We start from the raw sequence: 9628 nt of genomic DNA on the forward strand, positions 1-9628 counted from the left end.
CTCTTTTCTTAATATGATAAAGTAGCTTGTGGCCACTAACACTCCTGCTGAGAACTAGGAAAGTTAGACGCATTTTTTAAATCAATGTTCAAAGGCATCAGAAAGCAGTTGAAGCAACCAAGACTAGAGGGGTCTAGATTCTGGAAAAACAGAGGAACTGCAGAGAAACAAGATGACAATCTGCAGACACTTTTTCCCAAAGTGCATTTGCTGGTTCTGGGGCAAAAGGCTGAGAATCCAGACTTTCCTTAGGCAGAGGAACCAAGAGTGCTTTTGGAAGAGATGAAAAGCAACACTGAAGGAGCCAAGATCTCAGTGAAAGAGGAGAGTCGAAGAAATGAGCCTGACACAAGGCTGGTTTTCCCCTAAAGACACTGACTAAATTCTGCAGCTGCAGAGAGAAGGCTTCAAAAGAAAAACTGAAAGCCTCTGAAAATCAAGAGTAGAATTTTCAGCAATCTCACTATTCTCAGGAGACAAAGATTACAGTATAGAAGCCATCAGAGGGAGGGGCCCCTGTGAATTCACTAGAAAATTAGTTGGAAGCCCCAGATGGCTACTTGCTAGTAGTAAAAGGCAAACTAGAGGAAAACACAGCCTTATTGAATCTGCAACACAACCTCAACCATCAGCTCAGTCCATAACAGTATTAGACGATGGGCCCCCACTCTACCTGGCTAGCAAAAGCAAGGGGAGATTTCCTTTCTGAAAAAGAATAGCATCACTGGAGCTTCATTTTCTTCACAGCACCCAGCATTCATATAACTGAAAAAGAAAAGGAAAAAACAGACAGTAGAAACAGATGCTCCAATGACCCAGACACTTAAGTCAAAAGAAAGACTTTAAAATAATGATGGTTATTTAAATTTCCTATTTAAAAAAGGGAAAAGAACACATAAAAAGATGAAGAACTTCAACTGAGAACTGGAATCTATAAGAATCAAATGATTTGAAAAGTACAATAACTAAAATTAAGAATTCTAAGAGTAGATTTAACAGCAGACCAGATACAGCAGAAGAGAAAATTAGTAACTGGAAACAAAATCAATAAAATATACCCATACTGAAACAGAGAGAAAAACTAATAGAAAATACAGGGGGAAAAAGTATAAAGAGAATGAAGGACACTGAAAAAGTCTACCAGGTATGTAGTCTCAAAAGGAGAGGAGAGAGTAAATAGGGCAGAAGCAATATTAAGAAGAAGAATGAAATTTTCAAAACTGATGAAAAGACAACCTACAAATTTAAGAAACTCAGTGAACCCCAAGCAGAATAAATACAAAGAAAACCATGCAAAGCTATAGGATAATTAAACTGTTGATAATTAAAAACAAAGAGAAACGCTTAAAAGTAACCAGAGGAAAAAACACACATTACTTTCTTAGGAGCAACAATAAAATTAACAGCTAAATTCTCAAAAGAAATAATAAAAAACAGAAGACAATGGAATGACACCTTGAAAATGCTGAAAGAAAATAAACACCCTTTAGAATGTGGTGCTCAGTGACTATTTCCTTTAAAAATAAAGGCAAAACAAAGATACCTCAGACAAACAAAAAACCAAAGACTTCATTACATACAGACTTGCATCAGAAGAAATACCAGAGGCAACTCTTCACACGGAAAAGATTACCCTATCCCAAACAGAAACACAGAAATACAGGAAGAGGTGAACAGCAATGGAAAGAGTAAATATGTAAGTAAATGTATATGAATACTGATTATACAAAACAATAATTTCTTATAGGTCTTAAAATATATGTAGAACTAAAACGGATGAAACAGTAATATAACAAGGCAGAGAAAAGACAAATGGAGTTAAGAGTTTGCAGGACTGGAAGTTGCTCTGGGTGAGTCAGTGAGTGAGTGGTGAGTGAATGTGAAGGCCCAGGACATTACTATATACTACTGTAGACTTTAGAAAGACTGTGCATTTATGCTAAATTTATTTAAAAATATATTTTCTTCAATAATAAATTATCCTTAACTTACTGTAACTTTTTAACTTTATAAACACAATAAATTTTTTTTAACTTTTGGAGCCTTTTGTAATAACAAAGCTTAAAATACACATTGTACAACTGTACAAAAGTTTTTTTCTTTCTATCCTTATTCTATAAGCTTTTTTCTATTTTTAAAATTTTTTATTTTTTTTTACTTTTTAAACTTTTTGTTAAAAACTAAGACACAAATACACACATCAGCTTACACCTATATAGGGTGAGGATCATCAATAGCAGTGTCTTCCACCTCCACATCTTGTTCTACTGGAAGGTCTTCAGGGGCAATAACACATGTGGAGCTGTCATCTCCTATGATAATAATGCCTTCGTCAGGACCACCTGAAGGACTTGCCGAAGGCTCTTCTTGAGGAAGTGTCACTCTTTTCAGAAATATGTCTATGGTGGTTTGATTGGGGTTTTTTTTTTTCATCACGGATTTGCTTGCAAGCAGATAATGTACCACGTTGCTTATAACCAGAATATTCCTATTAATGAAAACCTTTTGGTGTTGGGGTTCATGTTTTCAAACTTTAGGCAGCTTGTTGCGGTCTGCAAAAGCTTTTGCTAAACTCTTCACTGTGAATTTTCTTAAAGGTTCTTCTTTTTCTTCTCCTGCAATTTCCTGTTCTCTTGCCTCTTCTTCAGCTACGAGTTCCAGTTCTCATAACTCCTCATTAGTCAATTCCTCAGGAAACACCTTTAGGAGCTCCTCAATGTCATCCTCATCCACACCCAGGTTAAAGTTTGCCATCTCAACCACAGCCTTGCTGATTTTTGCAGCCTCCTCTTCCTTGGCAAATCCTTCAAAGTCATGGACAAACCTCTTGAGTGCCTTCTTCCAGATGCCATTCATACACTCCTTGGTGACATCGCCCCAAGCCCAAGCAAGATTCTTGATGTAGTCACAGGTGTTGTAATCCTTCCACATTTACATCAGTGTCTTCTCAGTGTCTTCCTCAGTTGCAGCAATAGGCTGGGCAAAGGTCCTCCTCAGGGAATAGGTCTTAAAGGCTGTTATAACTCCATGATCCATTGATTGGATCAAAGAAGCGATGTTTGGAGAGAGAAACACTGCTTTGATATCGGGATGAAGAGCACTAATAAAAAAGCAGGATGTCTGGGAGCATTACCAACAATAAGCAAAATCTTGAAAGGTATGTTATTCTCTAAACAGTACTTCTCTATTTCACTGGCATAGTAATTCAGGAGGGCATCCTGGAAGAGAAGCTGGGTCATCCATGACTTCTTCTTGGTCCTGCAGTACACTGGCAGTGTATGCTTACTGATATGCTTGAAAGCCCTGGGGTTCTCACTGTGCCAGATCACAAAGAGGCGCAATTTGTAGCCTGAAACAGTGCCCCAAGCAAGAATATTATCCTGTCCTTAAAAGCCTTGAAACCTGGCATTGATCTGGCCTCCTTATGGATGAAAGTCCTTTCAGGCAGCCATTTCCAGAATGGGGAGGTTTCATCTATAGTGAATATTTGCTGTGGCAAGTAATCTTCCTCCACAATCAGCTTATCTGGAGTTTCCAAACATTCTTTAGCTGCCTTCAAATCAGCATTTGCAGACTCACTACTCACTTTCACATTATTTAATGAATAACAATTAGCAATAAATTCAACATCATAGTCAGATCCAGTCTTTTCTTTCACCATCACAAACTTTTTGCTTTGGCCGTGATTGTCATGGGGCTGAGAAGGATACACTTCTGTGCCTGGTCTTCAATCCAGGTCATCAGAAGTTTCTCCATGTCTGATATAGGCCCTTCTTGAATTTCTGTTAGTCTTGTTGCCTTCAATGAAGCAGATTCTGTAACAGCTTCTGTCACTGTTCCTGTTCTTCAAGATCACAGCTATGGTGGAATGGGATATGCCTGACCAGTGAGCAATAACCACCACTGATTTTCTACCTTCATAGTCCTTAATCACTTTAATTTTGTTTCCAGGTCAATCACCCAATGTGGCCTCTTACTGGCAACATTAGCAGTGGATTTTGTATGCTTAGGGGCCATAATGAAAAAAACAAAAGATTAAATCAAACACAAGAGAAAATAATGCAATCAAGAGACGCAGTAAACACGAGATGTATGAGGCTGCTGCCAGTGTAACAGAGCATACTGTTTTACAGTAAACTTTATTTTTTATAAGCAGAAAGAGTACACTCTAAAATAATGATAAAAAGTATAGTACAGTAAAAACATAAAACAGTAGCATAGTCATTTATTATCATTAGCAAGTATTAAGCACTGCAGATAATTGTATGTGGTGTACTTTTATACAACTGGCAGCGCAGTAGGTTTGTTTACACCAGCCTTGCCACAAACATGTGAGTAATGCATTGTGCTAGTATGCCAGCTATGACACCACTAGGCAATAGGAATTTTTCAGCTCCATTATAAACTGATGGGGCCACCATCATGTATGCAGTCTGTCATTGACCAAAACGTCATTATGCAGTACACGACTGTACATTAATAAGGATCAGAAGACATTCTGAGATGATATAGTGTTTACTGACTGGGTAGTCTGATAAAGTCACTAAAATTCATAACTATAAAAACTATACTTCCTAAAATTAAACCCTCAGAAAGGAGAAAAAAAAACCTTTTAAAGCAATTTTCTAGTACTCAGATTCTTCTTCCCGAAATACAGCTGAAGTATTTAATGAAGAACAAAATTGAAATCTTTGCATTAACACATAATCTAAATGGCAGACTCATCATCACAAACATTATTGGTTGCGTTTGGGGTGGAACTGGTTGGGCCTAAAATCCAGACTCCTGATCAGTTTTTCTGCCAGAAACTAAGAATTTTAAACTTCAAAAGAACCTCAACTTATTTCTCAAGCACTATTTTATTTATATATAAAGAAATAAGTTGAGACTCTTATAATATATGTGTAATTTATTTATTCACTTACTAAACCAAAGTTCTGAAAAGGCAAAAATTCTTCTTTAAGGAATTAGCCTACAACCTCTTATGGGCAACAACAACAAAAATCTGTCTGTAATTTGTTCCCCAAAAATGCCCAAGAACAAGAATAGACTCTGGGGAGAAAGAGGTATCTACTCAATGCCGCTGACATTCAAAGGACTTAAATACTGAATTTTCATATTGTTTCTGTCATCAGACATCCTGTTTCCTGGGGCAGGTAACATCATAACGATGTTTTGTAGAAGCATCAGCAGTTAGCATATGGGTATGAAAACACTTTGCCATTTGATTATTTCTCATAAATGATATTTAAGATGTGTCCATTCATGACTATTCAACATTTGAAACCCTAGACAAATAAAATCTACATACTTATCACACTACAACCCCAACTGCAATGGCTAATAAATTTATACAAATAAAAATACACTCTTATTTGCTAAGCAGAAGCCAAGCATTTTACTTCCTGAGACGCTAATTATAATGGATTTTAGACATCCTATTTCATCAGCCTACAGTTTTGTTTTTTGTTTTCACACTTTGTATTTGCTTCCTTCTATAATATTCTATTCAAAACTTTGGTCACTAGCCCAACTCATTTTTCAGGACCATATTTAAAAAACAATGTCAAAAGCTCATGGAAATGCAATTAAGGAACCACCACGTTACATAATTATATTTAGACAAGCACAGTTCCGCCCACTGTTTACTGATTAAGGATGAATAAGGATGTTCTCTATTCTCTAGTTTCACAGGCTAGGTCACAAGTCATGGTATACTGTAGGAATTATAATACTTCAAAATAAAATGATCTGGAATTACCCGGAATAGTCTCATATGAAAACTCACAATAAATAACGGTCTGACTTATCTGTACAACTCCAATGCAATACAATTCCTAATAAAACACAGAATGAGATTTAAAAACACAAACACCTAAGCAATGTCACTACAAAAGTATAACTTAAATTTATCCCAAATCACAGCGGTGACATTACCAGTTCCAGTTTTACTCTGAAATATAAATATAAACCTCTTTTTCCAGAATGGCACACTCTCTATATAAATACCATTATGGATTTCCTGATCTCATGAGACACATTTACAGCAAATAGAAAGCAGAAACATGCATTTTAGATGCAAACACATAAAACAATATTCCCATTTCCCCAGTCCTGAAGGATGCCTAGAGGATGTATTTTTTCTCCAGCTTTACAAACTATGGCTAAATACCCTGAACTTGTAGCTCCCAGCACATTTTCTGGATGGGAAGATCCAGAACTATTCAATGGCTTTTTGTAACGGTGGGTTCTGATACTTGCCAATGTGTTTACTTCTATTAACTGTACAGGTCCAGCTCCATCTTGGGGGCCCAGAGTCGTGCGCCTCAGGTAGTACACAGTCCTAGTTAGGTGCAGACACTAAGTCAGCCAGACTACCTGAGTTCAAATCTCCAGCACCTCTTGTATGACTTGGAACAAGTTACTGTTCTGAATCACATTTCGTTATATTTTCCTTTTAAGAAGCAGGGTGAGGGGAGATGATCACATTGAGATAATCCAAGTAAAGAGCTTATTATTAGCACAGAGCCTGGCCCACCTTAGCACTTGATAAATGTGAATTATTATTACATAAAAGGGCAACATTTTAGCTTGAGCAAAATACAGATATATCAATTTACTGGACGCTCCATCCAAGATGAGTGGATCTGTTCCCTTCTTAAAATTAAATGATATGCCAGAACTTTTCAAGCCATGCTCTCTGTGCTGGAGCTAATATCCCAAATCTACTTCCAGGAAGGAATCTTAGGTCTAATGTTTGGTATTCCTTTAGCCCATCTCTGTGTGGAGGTGAGGGGACTTTCCTATAAATATTTGTCCTTGTCAGACTCCTTCATTTTTATAACCCCCATGATAAAGCATGTCTGCTAAAAACATGGCTCTGTGATTAACCAACAACACAAAAAATAGATGTACTCAAGGAACTTGTCAGGAAACACAAACTCAAACCCCACTGCTGATAAATTCGTAATAAAAGTTCCACTGAGAAACAAAACAGTTATGGAAGGAAACCCGAAGAACATGAAATCCGTCTTCTTATCTAGATAATCAAAAACAGTTCCTTAAATTAAATCAGTCTAGAGATCTAAGTCCTTAGACCACATAATTTTGCCAGCACCAGAACTGCTTTTACTGAATTACGTTTTTATGTCATCAACCCACACAACGAGGCAATGAGGAATTTCACTGAAAAACAAAGTAAAACACAACACAGCCCTTTGAAATGCATGCCGTATTTACTCAAGGATGTAGTTGAGGAGTTTCACAATACAAGGAGTCTTTGGGAATCCAAAGCAGAAATTGGCCTTTTGTCTTATGATCATTCAACCACGTAACTGATTATATTTCTCTCTGAACTGGCTACTAAAAAAACAGAGTCAAATTTGTGGCACTCTAACATACTTAAGATTTCAGTCCAAGAACTTTGTGTACAGATCTCATTCCTGTTTCCATCTTAATTTTTCTCCCTCGTCCTGAATTCATCACCCCCTTATTTCTGTAAGTTACCAACAGTATGTGCCGTATGTATCTTTGTAAGTTATTAGAAATCCTTTCTGGAACAAGATGTGTAAGTAAATGATACGTTCTACTTAAAGACATTATAGCACAATAAGCCTTTTCCAACATTAATAAACATTTTATGAGTTCAATTTCTAAAGGCATTATCTTTTTTGTGCTCAAAAAGGAAAAAAAAGAAAATGCTTTAGTAAATATTATGTCTAAAATTAGAAATTCTAGCAACAGAGGACCTACAAAAATAAAACACTTTCATTAGGTATTTTTAACTTTGGAGCACACAGAAAATTGTAAGTATATCCCTATGTAAAAATCCCCCAAAAGTCATTTTTAGTTTGAAAATACAGACCAAATCAACATAAATGCAATTACAATTGAGTCCTTATTCTCAACTGGAACTAAAAAGACTAGCTTCAAAAATGATTTAGAAGATTTTTGTACAATTCCTTCAGAGTTGCCCTGGCCTGGCACAGAAGAGGATGCTGCCAACCATTCCTTAAGGTGAATTTAGAGCCCCAAAGGCTCTTGCCACATTCCTGCTTCAGGGATTTCACCAATCTCCTTGCTGCCTTTTGAGGAAAACAAAAAGCTTACAACTTTCTTAGTGTGTAAAATTTTACCCATTCATAAACTCATACTTACCATTGTGATTATAACTTCCGACTTTTAACCACATATTTATGAAGTTAATTGATTGTAATTACAGTTCTTCACCCTTCTAGTGACCATAAACAAGTGAGCTATGCTATGAGAAACATGAAAAAATGTTCTACTATAGGACAAAAATTACACTTCCTACCCCACCAACAGCAACTTGATCAACAACAGGAATCTCACAGAACAACTTGAAAGCAGCACCATAAAAGGACAGCCTTTTCTTAAAACATTTTAGGAGCTTTATCCAAATATCAAACAGATAAAATATGAGTTACATAACATTAAGTGGGATAAAGATAAGTCAACTGTTGTTTCTCCTAAGTGTTTATTCAACAATAGTCTAGATTATTTCAAGACATTTCAGTCATCAAACAACATACATAATGTTTCTACAAAGTTTTATGATAGAAATGAGCATTTAATAAGACTTTCAAAATGTTTGGCCTCTACTGTGAAACTCTTGTTTTTAGTATGATAACATTATTGATGGGTTAGGAAGCTACTTAATAGCATCTCTATTCTGAGTCACAGAATAGACAAGTGTTATGTTATACAGGTCTCTCCTATATCTTAGAGATGAGTCATCTCTGTTAGAGATGTTTATTTTGCAACCAGTATTAACATATGTGCCAAAAATTAAACCCACCCTGTCAGGACTGAAATTCTGTGTCTCTAGCCAAAGACTGACACAAATAAATGAAATAGGATCTTAATTCTTCTATACATAGATAATAAAATATGTTGAGTACTGATCGAACTTTTTTTCACTGAAAATCAGTATCAGAAATCAATGAATTCTCATTAAGTCAACAAGTACTCATGGAACACTTGTGAATGTCCAAGTTGGATCGCGAATGCAAAGAGACAAAAGCAGAACTCTTGTTTATAGAAGCTTACAAATTAGCAGGGTCAGACACGCTCACACAAAGAAACAATTAGTAAATGACTATACAATTCAATTCCAACATTTAATGAGCAGAAAAGATTAAAACACAAGACAGCACATAATGAAGCACTGTATTGGGCACAATCCTCATCAGCCGCGTAGCAGCCTGTGTGTAAGATCTACATAAAATTCCATTTTAAACACACAATGACCCTCCTTAAAACTCTAGTTCGGTCATCATCAGATAAAAGTCCAAGCTCCTGCATCTCTGCCCCTACCTGCCACCACCCTCTGCCCTGCACTTTTTCGCTTCTCAAAAACCATGTCCTGGTAGTTACTGGCCAATTCTCCTTCAGTTGCCCGACTCCCACATACCCATCTACCCCTAAAATTCCCACCCCACCTTGTTAATCTGAATGTTACTCACCCTTCAACACACTTCCAGAAAGTATTCTTTGATACCTTCCTCCACCCTTCACACCCTGCAGTCCCTAAGTATCCCTCCTCAGTGTGCTATCCTTGCTCACACTACTTACCACATTATATTGAAAGTATCTTTGCTGTCCTCTC

At 36.6% G+C, this 9628-nt stretch overlaps 1 protein-coding gene across 6 annotated transcripts in view; it reads right to left on the bottom strand.

Annotated features, from left to right (window-relative positions):
• RABGEF1 (RAB guanine nucleotide exchange factor 1) overlaps positions 1-9628 on the bottom strand; it is a 75583-nt gene that overhangs the window by 64597 nt on the left and 1358 nt on the right. For 2 of the 6 annotated variants that reach the window (XM_008540022.2, XM_070567837.1), the window contains exon 2: positions 674-765. The exons of the other annotated variants lie outside the window; for them this stretch is intronic. The gene's annotated coding sequence lies outside the window, so the exon portion shown is untranslated. The remainder of the gene's footprint in view (positions 1-673; positions 766-9628) is intronic. 6 annotated transcript variants of the gene reach the window in all.

This window comes from Equus przewalskii, chromosome 12, assembly GCF_037783145.1.
Source record: "Equus przewalskii isolate Varuska chromosome 12, EquPr2, whole genome shotgun sequence".
In the NCBI taxonomy this organism is placed as follows: domain Eukaryota; kingdom Metazoa; phylum Chordata; class Mammalia; order Perissodactyla; family Equidae; genus Equus; species Equus przewalskii.